Genomic DNA, 13,891 nt, shown 5'->3' on the forward strand with positions numbered 1-13,891 from the left:
CTGAAATGCTCCCTGATCCACGTACAGGTTACCAGAGGCAGGCAGAGCTCCAGAGTCTCAATGCATGGATGAGACGATGGTGCAAGGAAGAGGGATTCAGTTTTGTTAGGAACTGGGGAACCTTTTGGGGAAGGGGGAGTCTCTTCCGAAGGGATGGGCTCCACCTTAACCAGGGTGGAACCAGACTGCTGGCGCTAACCTTTAAAAAGGAGATAGAGCAGCTTTTAAACTAGAACAAAGGGGAAAGCCGACAGTCACTCAGCAGTGCATGGTTCAGAGAGAGGTATCTTCAAAGGATACTTATGATGCTTTAGAATTAGGGCATCCCGACAGTGAGGTTCCAATAATAAGAAAAGTAGTCCACGTGCCTGTAATTAAAACTCAACTGAGCTAAAAAATTCTAACTTATCCCTATCAATTAAAAAGCAGCATGAAAATACAAAAAAAAAACAAACTTTGAAATGTTTATTAGCTAATGCCAGAAGTCTAAGAAGTAAGATGGGAAAATTAGAATGTATAGCAGTGAATGATGACATAAACTTAATTGGCATCTCAGAGACATGGTGGAAGGAGGACAACCAATGGGACAGTTCTATACCGGGGTACAAATTATATTGCAATGACAGAGAGGAGCATCCGGGAGGCAGTGTGGTGCTTTATGTGCGGGATGGCATAGAGTCCAACAGGATAAACATCCTGCATGAGACTAAATGCACAATTGAATCTTTATGGGTAGAAATCCTTTGTGTGTCGGGGAAGACTATAGTGACAGGAGTATACTACCATCCACCTGGTTAAGATGGTGAGACTGACAGTGAAATGCTAAGAGAAATTAGGGAAGCTAACCAAATTGGTAGTGTGGTAATAATGGGAGACTTCAATTATCCCAATATTGACTGGGTAAATGTATCATCGGGACACGCTAGAGAGATAAAGTTCCTGGATGGAATAAATGATAGCTTTATGGAGCAATTGGTTCGGGAACCGACGAGAGAGGGAGCAATTTTAGATCTAATTCTCAGTGGAGAACAGGATTTGGTGAGAGAGGTAATGGCGGTGGGGTCACTTGGCAATAGTGATCATAATATGATCAAATTTGATTTAATGACAGGAAGGGGGACAGTAAGCAAATCCACGGCTTTCGTGCTAAACTTTCAAAAGGGAAACTTTGATAAAATGAGAAAAATAGTTAAAAAAAAACTGAAAGGAGCAGCTACAAAAGTAAAAAGTGTGCAAGAGGCATGGTCATTGTTAAAAAATACCATCCTAGAAGCACAATCCAGATGTATTCCACACATTGAGAAAGGTGGAAAGAAGGCAAAATGATTACCGGCATGGTTTAAAGGGGAGGTAAAAGAAACTATTTTAGCCAAAAGATCTTCATTCAAAAATTGGAAGAAGGATCCAACAGAAGAAAATAGGATAATGCATAAACATTGGCAAGTTAAATGTAAGACATTGATAAGACAGGCTAAGAGAGAATTTGAAATGAAGTTGGCCATAGAGGCAAAACCTCACAGTAAAAACTTTTAAAAATATATCCAAAGCAGAAAGCCTATGAGGGAGTCAGCTGGACCGTTAGATGATCGAGGGGTTAAAGGGGCACTTAGAGAAGATAAGGCCATCGCGGAAAGATTAAAAAATGTCTTTTCTTCGGTGTTTACTGAAGAGTATGTTGGGGAGGTACCTGCACTGGAGAAGGTTTCATGGGTAATGATTCAGATGAACTGAACCAAATCACGGTGAACCTAGAAGATGTGGTAGACCTGATTGACAAACTTAAAAGTAGTAAATCACCTGGACCAGATGGTATACACCCCAGAGTTCTGAAGGAACTAAAAAATGAAATTTCAGACCTATTAGTAAAAATTTGTAACCTATCATTAAAGTCATCCATTGTACCTGAAGACTTCAGGATAGCTAATGTAACCCCCATATTTAAAAAAGGGCTCCAGGGGCGATCCGGGAAACTACAGACAGGTTAGCCTGACTTCAGTGCCAGGAAAAATAGTGGAAAGTGTTCTATACATCAAAATCACAGAACATATAGAAAGACATGATTTAATGGAACATGGCTTTACCCAAGGCAGGTCGTGCCTCACAAATCTGCTTCACTTTTTTGAAGGAGTTAATAAACATGTGGATAAAGGTGAACCGGTAGATGTAGTGTACTTGGATTTTCAGAAGGCATTTGACAAAGTTCCTCATGAGAGGCTTCTAGGAAAAATAAAAAGTCATGGGAGGCGATGTCTGTTCGTGGATTACAAACTGGCTAAAAGACAGGAAACAGAGAGTAGGATTAAATGGACAATTTTCTCAGTGGAAGGGAGTGGACAGTGGAGTGCCTCAAGGATCTGTATTGGGACCCTTACTTTTCAATATATTTATAAATGATCTGGAAAGAAATACGACAAGTGAGGTAATCAAATTTGCAGATGATACAAAATTAAATCACAGATTGTGATTTAAATCACAAACAGAGTAGTTAAATCACAAACAGATTGTGATAAATTGCAGGAAGACCTTGTGAGACTGGAAAATTGGGCATCAAAATGGCAGATGAAATTTAATGTGGACAAGTGCAAGATGATGCATATAGGGAAAAATAACCCATGCTATAGTTACACAATGTTAGGTTCCATATTAAATGCTACTACTCAAGAAAGAGATCTAGGCGTCATAGTGGATAACACATTGAAATCGTCAGTTCAGTGTGCTGCGGCAGTCAAAAAAGCAAACAGAATGTTGGGAATTATTAGAAAGGGAAAGGTGAATAAAACGTAAAATGTCATAATGCCTCTGTATCGCTCCATGTAAGACCGCACCTTGAATACTGTGTACAATTCTGGTCGCCACATCTCAAAAAAGATATATTTGCAATGGAGAAGGTACAAAGAAGGGCTACCAAAATGATGAGGGGAATGGAACAGTTCTCCTATGAGGAAAGACTAAAGAGATTAGGACTTTTCAGCTTGGAGAAGAGACAACTGAGGGGGGATATGATAGAGGTGTTTAAAATCATGAGAGGTCTAGAACGGGTAGATGAGAATCGGTTTTTTGCTCTTTCGGATAATAGAAAGACTAGGGGGCACTCCATGAAGTTAGCATGGGTCACATTTAAAACTAATCGGAGAAAGTTCTTTTTCACTCAACGCACAATTAATCTCTAGAATTTGTTGCCAGAAGATGTGGTTAGTGCAGTTAATATAGCTGTGTTTAAAAAAGGATTGGATAAGTTCTTGGAAGAGAAGTCCATTTCCTGCTATTAATTAAGTTGACTTAGTTTTTGAGTACTTGCCAGGTTCTTATGGCCTGGATTGGCCACTGTTGGAAACGGGATGCTGAGCTTGATGGAACCTTGGTCTGACCCAGTATGGCATGTTCTTATCAACAAAGAAAGGTTGAAAGTACATGGAAAATAAAGATAATAGGATAACAAACTATGGGAAAAAACTGTTACATTTATAACAGGAGATGAATCGGCGTTATGAAGTCATTAGGAGTTAAGCATGTTGAGATTCATTTGGTTTGTTTGGGAGACAAATTTAAAATGAGTTGTAGTAGTCCAAAAATGAAATAATGTAGGCCTGGATACCTATGGAAAAAGTAGGGCCATCAATGAAAGGACAAAGGTGATGTAGTTAGCATAGCTGCAAAAAAGCTTATTTGATTTCTGCAATGATTTTGGTTTTGATGGTTAGTTGACTTAATATGAAGGCCAGGATCTGGACTTGGCTGCTGAAAGGAAGTGTTGTTTCTTTGGGAGTCACCATTTGTATGTAAATGGCTGAGGTTACTTTTCCTAATTTGTAATACCTCAATCTTTTGTGTGTTTAACTTCAGTGTATTGTGTCATGCAATCAGTAACTTTGCCTAAGCTGTGATTTGAGTTGGTAATTGTTTGTTTGGGGTCTAGGCCTAGAGGGATAAGTAGTTGAATATCATTAGTGTAGGAGTGGTAGGTAATTTACTGTGGTTATGGGCCTAATAGATGTTGTACAGTGCTGGTGATAGGATGGATCTTTACAGTATTCCACAGGAGAGATTACAGGGCTGAAATAGTACTGATTCAAGTGAAATAGTCTGGGTGCAATTTTGAAGGAAACATATGAACCAGGCTAGTGCTGATCCTGTGAGTCCTAGGTCAGTTAGGTGAATGAACAGGAATTCATGGTCATTAGTATCAAAAGCTGCCACTCTTATCTATCAGAAAGTTTCATAAAACCTGGATGGAAAATTCCAAAGTTAGATTCAGAAATCGGATGTACTGCTTCCCCCTTTCACTTTAATGGAACCAAATGAAAAGATGAGAATGACTCTAATAAAATGAACGACCTTCCGATACAAACTGAATGAACTGAATGAAATAGGAATCCAAACTGGAAATCTGAAATGTTTTCTGTACACACCCTAGTCTCTATTATCTGGAAAGGGGGAACATGCCTTGCTACCATTAATGTTTTCATAATAAATAAAATATATCAAAGTTCCTTTTTTGTACCTCTGAACTTTTCACTGTCTATTAATAAAAACAAGGTCATCAAAAGAGGCATAGCTTTTAGAATCCAAATTACAAGGAAAATGGCAATTTATTACATTTGTTCGAGAAGTCTATATGTAAGTTTCAGTTTAAAAATCTGACTTTTAAGAATGGATGTAATATACAAGAATTTTAAACCATGCTCATGAATGTTAAAGAGAAAATGTAATTTTACTAGAATTCTGCTTTTAAAAACTGTTTAGTAATTTTACTCGCCTTTTCTCCCAGGAAATATTGTTAATATCTTAATTTAATTGCAATCATTTGAAGCCAAGAACAGCTCACCATAAATCTGAGAGAGCTGAGGCATTTTGCAATTAAGATACACAATTCTTTATTAAGAAAGATTCTTCTGCTTCTCCAGTTGAAAGTGAAATTAATCTTTGCTTAAATGTTTATTTTAGGCTAAGTTTAGAGATAATTATATTTGAATATAGGGACTGGCTGGAAAGGGGCATAGGGTATACCTCCACAACATATGGGCAGAGCTAGAGTGCCTGAGGAGGGCTGTCTACAATCAAACCCAGGCCCTGTTTGATCAGGCAGCAGCACACACACAAGCTCTGACAATGGTGGCAATATCAGTTAACAACATGACCAGCGACTCAGATATTACAATATTTGCCTGAGCCTCCACTTGTGCCTTCACTAGCATCTTAGGACTCCTCACCCAACAGCAGTACGCAGCCTGAGAGATGACCCAGGAGTAGGCCCCACCAAAGACAAGCCGTCCCCAAGTGGTAAGCCACGCCATGGCAAAGGGCCATGAAGTAGCAGATCTGCTGACATTCAATGCCAATTAACAAAACTTGTCTAAAGAAGCCTGGCTGAGCCTCTGAACATGTTTCTGTGCTGGCTAGATGGAAGAAGCCTGCTGCACCCACTCTGATCACAGAGTTCCTGTGCCAGCTTGCTGAAGGGAATGGTCTACTGTCTACCACTGTTGTCCTTTATCTAGTTGTACAGCCCTCCTCAATGCTCTGCCCATACTTCAGCTGCTGTCTCTTCTCATGATGTCTCATCTCCTGCTCCTGATGTTGGGGTCTGTATCATCTCATCTTATCTCAAAGACCCAAAACATATCTCAAAGACCCAAAACATTCAACCATTAACAATACCATTTGTACATAGTATTTAATTAATTTAATTTGTATTTTGTCTAACCAGTTATTCTTTCCTATCTCTTCCTTCTTCTCCAAGTTCTGTGACCCTTGTTAATTGTAACTGTTTCCTTCGATCACCACAGTTTTAGTTTGATGTATTTAATGCACCCCGTTTCATGTAAACCAGCAAGATATGTCCTCATGATTGCCGGTATATAAAAACCTTAAATAAATAAATAAATAAAAATCTCATCTCATCCTGCTGCTGCCTCCATGCTGGTGTCTCATCTCATCTCAGCTCATCCTGCTGCTGCCTCCAAGCTACATATTCTTTTCCTAGGGTTGCTGCCTCCATGCTTCTCTGTCTTCTCCTGGGACTCCTGCTTCCATGCTATGCTTTCTTCTCCTGGTGCCTCCATGCTGCCCAGCTTTCTCCTGGTCTTTGGCCTAAATTCTGCCCTCTTTGGCCCTGGCCCTGCTGCTTTCTTGTTGAACTCTGCTGCCTGGGCCCTTAGGCGGTCCCTTTCAGTGCATTCTTACAACATGGACTTTCTGGGGCCTTCATGTTAACATCACATAGTTGTACTGCTATCAGCTCTAACATTAGAAGCTCTTGGTATGCCACTTCCGCTTTCTATGTTCTTTACTGTAAACATGATTGTTCAAAAGGATAAGATGTTAAAACTGTATATGTAATGTTGCCATTTGGAACAATGTATGTACAGGTCTACACTCAATGTGCTATTCATTTCAGTTACAATGTCATGTGCAATAGGGATGTGCAGAGAAAAAAATATGTTTTTGTTCTTCGGTTCATTTTCAGGAGGTTTTTTCCACCACAAATTTTGGTTCGTGGATTTCATTATTCATTTGATTCGTGTGAAAAAAATAAATAAAGCAATTAAAAATTAAAAAAAACAAAATGGCCAAAAAATGAAAACTCCCACCCCCCAGAGAAATGCTGGAGCCAGGATCTCCCATGGTCCAGTGGGGATCCGCCGGCACTGACTAGGCCAAAGCAGGAGGTCACTGTGGCCTCAGCCTACTCAAGACCGATGCCTTAGCCTAGGCCAGGACCCAAGCCCAGGCCCGATGCAGAGACCTGACCCAGAGGCTGGGTCCCAATGTCGAGGCCTCAGCCCAAACCCAAGCCCAATGCTGCAACCCAACCTGGAAGCCAAGTCCCGATACCAGGGCCTCTGTCTGGACCCAGGTCTGACATGGCAACCCAGACTGGCTGCCAGGACCTGACACAGGGGCCTCAGCCTAGGCCAGGGCCTGAGCCCAGGCCTGATGCCATGACCCAACCCAGAGGCCATTTCTTGATGCCAGGTTCTCAGCCCGGACTTAGGCCTGACACCGGGGCCTCAGCCAGGAGGCCAGGTCCTGATGCCTGGAACTCGGCCCAGGGTCAGGGCCAGGGTCAGGCCTGGTAGCTCCACGGCCCGTCATCTTCCTTCTTTGGCTTTTCAGTGCCAAATGATGGGCGTCTGCTGGGTTGCACCAGAGTTAATTAACTCTGCGTATTCACCCCAGTGGGCAGCGCTATTTTGATCTGTGGCAATTCTACATCCTTAGTGAACAGGTATTGTACAGATCCACATGCCAGGCTAGTACAGAGAGGGTAGCCAGTCTGTGGAAGTCTGCCTGGTCCCAAGCAACAGCAGGCATCCTAGTTGTCTGCTCTGATCACACAGCTGCTGACATGGTGTTAGAGCAGCTGCAAGTAGACAGAGGTGCCTAATGCAAAAGTTATGTAGTGAACAAGTGATGCAACGAAAATGTGCTGGTTAACCTGTTCCCTAAACTCAACAGCAGAAATGTGTTACCTCTTCTATATTTGCACATAAAACAAATCGAGCTACATATGACAGAATCTTTGGATGCCTAATCTGGCAGCTTAGACATAAGGCAGAGTAAGTGAGAAATGATTTGGCCTGGTGTGGCAGCCTCTATGTCGAGTGTGCTGGATACGTTCTACAAAGAGGAGGGTAAGTAGGCCAGTGTCTCAAAAAAGGGAACCTCTAATAGGAGTGCAGGCAAGCTTCAGGTCCCATATGCCCCAAAACAGCTAACCCTCCCTGGCAAATACAGTTCTTGGATCCATGTGCACCCTCAAGAAATAAGATAATTAGGCCCACTCCAGGTATTAGGTAGAAGGGCCTCTGGGTAAGGAGGAGTGGGTCATGGTATAAGGCAGGGATGTGAATCGTTTTTTGACGATTTAAAATATCGTCCGATATATTTTAAATCGTCAAAAATCGTTAGAGGCGATATTTAATAGGAATTCCCCCGATTTATCGTCAAAAATCGTAAATCGGGGGAAGGGGGAGGGGAAGGGGGAGGGCGGGAAAACCGGCACACTAAAACATCCCTAAAACCCACCCCGACCCTTTAAAATAAATCCCCCACCCTCCCGAACCCCCCCAAAATGTCTTAAATTACCTGGGGTCCAGTGGGGGGGTCCTGTTGTGATCTTCCACTCTCGGGCGTCGGGCGTGTTGATAGAAAATGGCGCCGGCGCTACCTTTGCCCTGTCATATGACAGGGCAAAGGTAGCACCAGCGCCATTTTGTTTCCTGTTCCCCGACGTCACGAACATAGGAGATCGCTCCCGGACCCCCGCTGGACCCCCAGGGACTTTTGGCCAGCTTGGGGGGGCCTCCTGACCCCCACAAGACTTGCCAAAAGTCCAGCGGGGGTCCGGGAACGATCTCCGGGAATTTTTGCTTAAAATGGCTCCGGCCATATTGCCGTACAGCAAAATGGCGCCGGCCGTACGGCAACACGATTCGAGTGCAGGAGGTCGTTCCCGGACCCCCGCTGGACTTTTGGCAAGTCTTGTGGGGGTCAGGATTCCCCCCAAGCTGGCCAAAAGTCCCTGGGGGTCCAGCGGGGGTCCGGGAGCGATCTCCTACGCTCGTGACGTCGGGGAACAGGAACCAAAATGGCGCCGGCGCTACCTTTGCCCTGTGATATGACAGTTCTTCAACCTCCACAGCAAATTAGGAAACCTCCAGATATCGTGGTTTTTGTGCGGTTGCCTTCTGTGGTCCAGCCCTTTGTTTTGACTGGCCACTTAGATGGCTACCGTATTTTATTTTTAAATTTTATTAATGAACCTTAGATTTTTTAAGAATAAAATACGGTAGCCATCTAAGTGGCCAGTCAAAACAAAGGGCTGGACCACAGAAGGCAACCGCACAAAAACCATGATATCTGGAGGTTTCCTAATTTGCTGTGGAGGTTGAAGAATTATATATTTTAGGAAACGAGGTTGGTTATTGTTTAGTGGAGACTGTCATATGATAGGGCAAAGGTAGCGCCGGCACCATTTTCTATCAACGCGCCCGACGCCCGAGAGTGGAAGATCACAACGGGACCCCCCCACTGGACCCCAGGTAATTTAAGACATTTTGGGAGGGTTCGGGAGGGTGGGGGATTTATTTTAAAGGGTCGGGGTGGGTTTTAGGGATGTTTTAGTGTGCCGGTTTTCCTGCCCTCCCCCGATTTACGATTTACACGATATTTAAAAACACAAAACCGCGACGATCCGATTCCCTCCCCCCCCAGCCGAAATTGATCGTTAAGACAATCGATCGCACGATACACATCTCTAGTATAAGGTACATGCTACAGGCAGATATCTACTTATTCAGAAATGTGACACACCATATCTGAGGTCTGATGCTGGCAAGTTTCATAACCCTCCCCCCCCCCCCGTCTCGATGCAAGGAATAAACTGTGTGAGCCCTAGGTTATTTGACTATACATCTGGCCATTTTCTCCCCATCTGATATAATTATATCTCTGAGGTACCCCTTGTAAAGAATGGAAGCACAAGATCACTGGTGTCTAAAGGCAGTGTGAGCAAAATGGATATACACACACTGGTTGCCCTTGGGTATGTATAGGTGTGGTAATGGAGGGTACAACAAGACCAACATCACCCCCAGACACAGATCTAGACAAAGGCTAACACAACAGTCACTTCTGCAGACATAAACACTGACACATATTTATTGGCCTATAGTTGGGTATAGACTACATCGAGCACTTTGTGAACCTACACAAGGCCAATGTTCCTAATAATCAACTATCATTGATGTTTGTAGTAGCCTTGTCCCTAACTGCTACTGAGGGATTTTGAGTCCTAACTATGCACAGAAGATTATCTGCATCTGCCAGCATCACACACATCTGTGAGAAGCATATATGATAAGCAATTTTTAGAGGTACTGACATGGGCCCCTCAAGCCCTCAGGTGGCATTAAATGCTTGTCTTGCAAGAGACCAACACAGAAAGTGCCTGAGCTATCATGCCAAGCATATGAGACCTCTAGGAGCAGTTGGTCTATATAGTCAGCACAATGGCAGGGTTCAGAATGAGGCAGGATGTAGGCTCCTTAGGTCATCAGTTGACAACATCTTCTGTAGCCTTTATGCTTTACACAGACTGGTGATTGAGAGTCTCTCAGCACACCTGTCTTGCTGACCACAAACTGTAAAACTGACAAACAGTACATAAGACATTGCCTATAGAACAGCAACTCTTTCATCTTGGCCACAAGTCACAGCCGCCATATGGACCAGCAAGAACCTCCAACCATAAAACTCTGGAAAGATAGAGACTCAACTTGGAAACTGACCATTCTGCAAGCTGTTCCACCCAGGAGTCCTCAGCCTATGTGCTTTAAGGGTGGCCACAGATAGCATAAGGAGAGTAACTGATACTAGCTATTGCAACAAACAAAGCACTCTGCGTATTTTTCAGGTACATACATAAAGCAGCACCACATGACCAGCCCTGAGCTGCATCGTCCAAGGGCCTTGCAGAACCTTGACATCTCCATATTTGACAAAGGCTACCTGTGATGAGTCAGACAAGGCAAATAGCTCCTAACACACCTTTGTATTAGGTTCAGTGATTTGAACCTTTTCTTAGGAGACATCTGGGTGTTATTAGAGTCATTAGAAAGTAGAATGTGCTCTTTCCATTCCAGGACTGACTTTCAAATACAAGTGAAGGCATAACACTTGCCTTCACACAGTCTGACCAGCATCCTTGTCTAGCTGCCCCGAGAAGCTAACATAACCAACATGAAAACCCAACAGCAAAGACCCTCACCATCTGTACATGATAGTTGAGATTTTGCCTAGGTAGGTGTAGCAGGGTGCATCTGTGTATGGATGCATGCAACCCCAAAGAGGTATCTTAGATTGCAATGACCTGTGAGCATTGTTGGAATGCCACAATATTTGACAGGTGCTTTACTAAAGCCTGTAACTGAAGGCCTGCTAGATGAACATTCTGAAGTCAGCACTGACTCTGAAACAGCTGAGGCAGTGTTGTTAGCAGTGTCTTTGCAGGCCCATGTGACACAAAGCATCCCAAGTACAGGTGCATAACTTTACATGCACACTTGTCAGCCACGAGATGATAATGTAAAATGGCACTCTGTCAACTTGTAGCTTAAGGCTGTGCCTTTAAGCTTCAGATCTACTCATGATTTATAGGATTTGTAGAGCTGTTACTTTCCATGTTCAAGACTAGCTGGAGTTCCATCACAACTATAGCACTATCTCACCTACAAGTGACAGTTAGGACATTTTCCTAGGGGTAGGCCTGCCAAACAAAATGCCGCAATCTAGACCAAGTTATGTACACTGTGTTGGCAGTCCTACACAAACATTTTTGTGACACATGCCAATTTTAGACTCACTATCAGTCAGAAAACATTAGGCCATCCACAAATACTTGGTGTTATCTTTACTTTGATTACAATTTTTCCACTACAGTCTAGTCTCCATTGTGAAGATGAAGCGTAACTAGGCATACATGGTTTCTGTTACACACTGACCCAGTCAGAGGAGCAATGAGTCAAAGAAAGATGATAGAGAGGAGAGCAGCTGTAAACACTCTACTGGCCTCCCTTCCATGGAAGGGGAAGGAGTTGAGGCCTAACAGGCAAATTAGCATTCTATGAGGCTTTGCCAAAGCTGGCTGCCACTCAGCATAGTGCCCTCAGCTTGAGTGGGTGCACATGGGGGATCTGGAGGTAGATTCAGAAGTATCTCCATTAGTATCCTATGGCCTAGAGTGAGATTATGGAATACACAGGAAAACAGCACAATATCTGCTACTCTAGGTGGGCTATACATTAAAGCTCCACCAATTTTGTCCAAACAGTGAAATCTACTTTTCAGAACTCCGAAGATGCATTCTATGACACAGCGGATAAAACATAAGGCCTCGTTGTACCTCGCTTCCACTGGCAAGTTGGGAATAGTAATGGGGGTGAGAAGCCAGGTCCTGCAACCATATCCCAAATCTCCTGTGGCAAAGACAAAATAAGAACATAAGAACATAAGAAATTGCCATGCTGGGACAGACCAAGGGTCCATCAAGCCCAGTATCCTGTTTCCAACAGAGGCCAAACCAGGCCATAACAACCTGGCAATTACCCATTAACTAAGAAGATCCCATGCCACTGATGCAATTAATAGCAGTGGATATTCCCTAAGTAAATTTGATTAATAGCTGTTAATGGACTTCTACAAGAACTTATCCAAACCTTTTTTGAACCCAGCTACACTAACTGCACTAACCACATCCTCTGGCAACAAATTCCAGAGCTTTATTGTGCTTTGAGTGAAAAAGAATTTTCTCTCCGTTTAGTCATAAATGTGCTACTTGCTAACTTCATGGAATGCCCCTAGTCCTTCTATTATTCAAAAGTATAAATAACCGATTCACATCTACTCGTTCAAGACCTCTCATGATCTTAAAGACCTCTATCATATCCCCCCTCAGCCGTCTCTTCTCCAAGCTGAACAGCCCTAACCTCTTTGGCCTTTCCTCATAGGGGAGCTGTTCCATCCCCTTTATCATTTTGGTTGCCCTTCTCTGTACCTTCTCCATTGCAACTATATCTTTTTTGAGATGTGGCGACCGGAATTGTACACAGTATTCCAGGTTCTGTCTCACCATGGAGCGATATAGAGGCATTATGATATTTTCTGTTTTATTAACCATTCCCTTCCTAATAATTCCTAACATTCTGTTTGCTTTTTTAACTGCTGCAGCACACTGAGCCGACAATTTTAAAGTATTATCCACTATGATGCCTAGATCTTTTTCCTGGGTGGTAGATCCTAATATGGAACCTAATATCGTGTAACTACAGCAGGGGTTATTTTTCCCTATATGCAACACCTTGCACATGTCCACATTAAATTTCATCTGCCATTTGGATGCCCAATCTTCCAGTCTTGCAAGGTCCTCCTGTAATGTATCACAATCCACTTGTGATTTAACTACTCTGAATAATTTTGTATCATCTGCAAATTTGATAACCTCACTCATCATATTCCTTTCCAGATCGTTTATAAATATATTGAAAAGCACCGGTCCAAGTACAGATCCCTGAGGCTCTCCACTGTTTACCCTGTTCCACTGAGAACATTGACCATTTAGTCCTACTCTCCGGTTCCTGTCTTTTAACCAGTTTGTAATCCACGAAAGGACATCACCTTCTATCCCATGACTTTTTAGTTTTCTTAGAAGCCTCTCATGAGGGACTTTGTCAAATGCCTTCTGAAAATCCAAATACACTACATCTACCTGTTCAACTTTATCCACATATTTATTAACCCCTTCAAAAAAATGAAGCAGATTTGTTAGGCAAGACTTCCCTTGGGTAAATCCATGTTGACTGTGTTCCATTAAACCATGTCTTTCTATATGCTCTACGATTTTGTTCCTGAGAATAGTTTCCATTATTTTTCCCAGCACTGAAGTCAGGCTCACTGGTCTATAGTTACCCGGATCGCCCATGGAGCCTTTTTTAAATATTGGGATTACATTGGCCACCCTCCGGTCTTCAGGTACAATGGATGATTTTAATGATAGGTTACAAATTTTAACTAATAGATCAGAAATTTCATTTTTGAGTTCCTTCAGTACCCTAGGATGCATACCATCTGGTCCAGGTGATTTGCTACTCTTTAGTTTGTCAATCTGGCCTACTACATCTTCCATATTCACAGTGATTTTGTTCAATTCGTCTGACTCATCACCCCTGAAAACCATCTCCGGAACTGGTATCTCCCCAACATCCTCATTAGTAAACACGGAAGCAAAGAATTCATTTAGTCTTTCTGCAAGGGCCTTATCTTCCCTAAGAGCCCCTTTAACCCCTCTGTCATCTAATGGTCCAACCGACTCCCTCACAGGTTTCTTGCTTCG

The sequence above is a fragment of the Rhinatrema bivittatum genome, chromosome 9 (assembly GCF_901001135.1).
Source record: "Rhinatrema bivittatum chromosome 9, aRhiBiv1.1, whole genome shotgun sequence".
Taxonomy (NCBI): Eukaryota; Metazoa; Chordata; class Amphibia; order Gymnophiona; family Rhinatrematidae; genus Rhinatrema; species Rhinatrema bivittatum.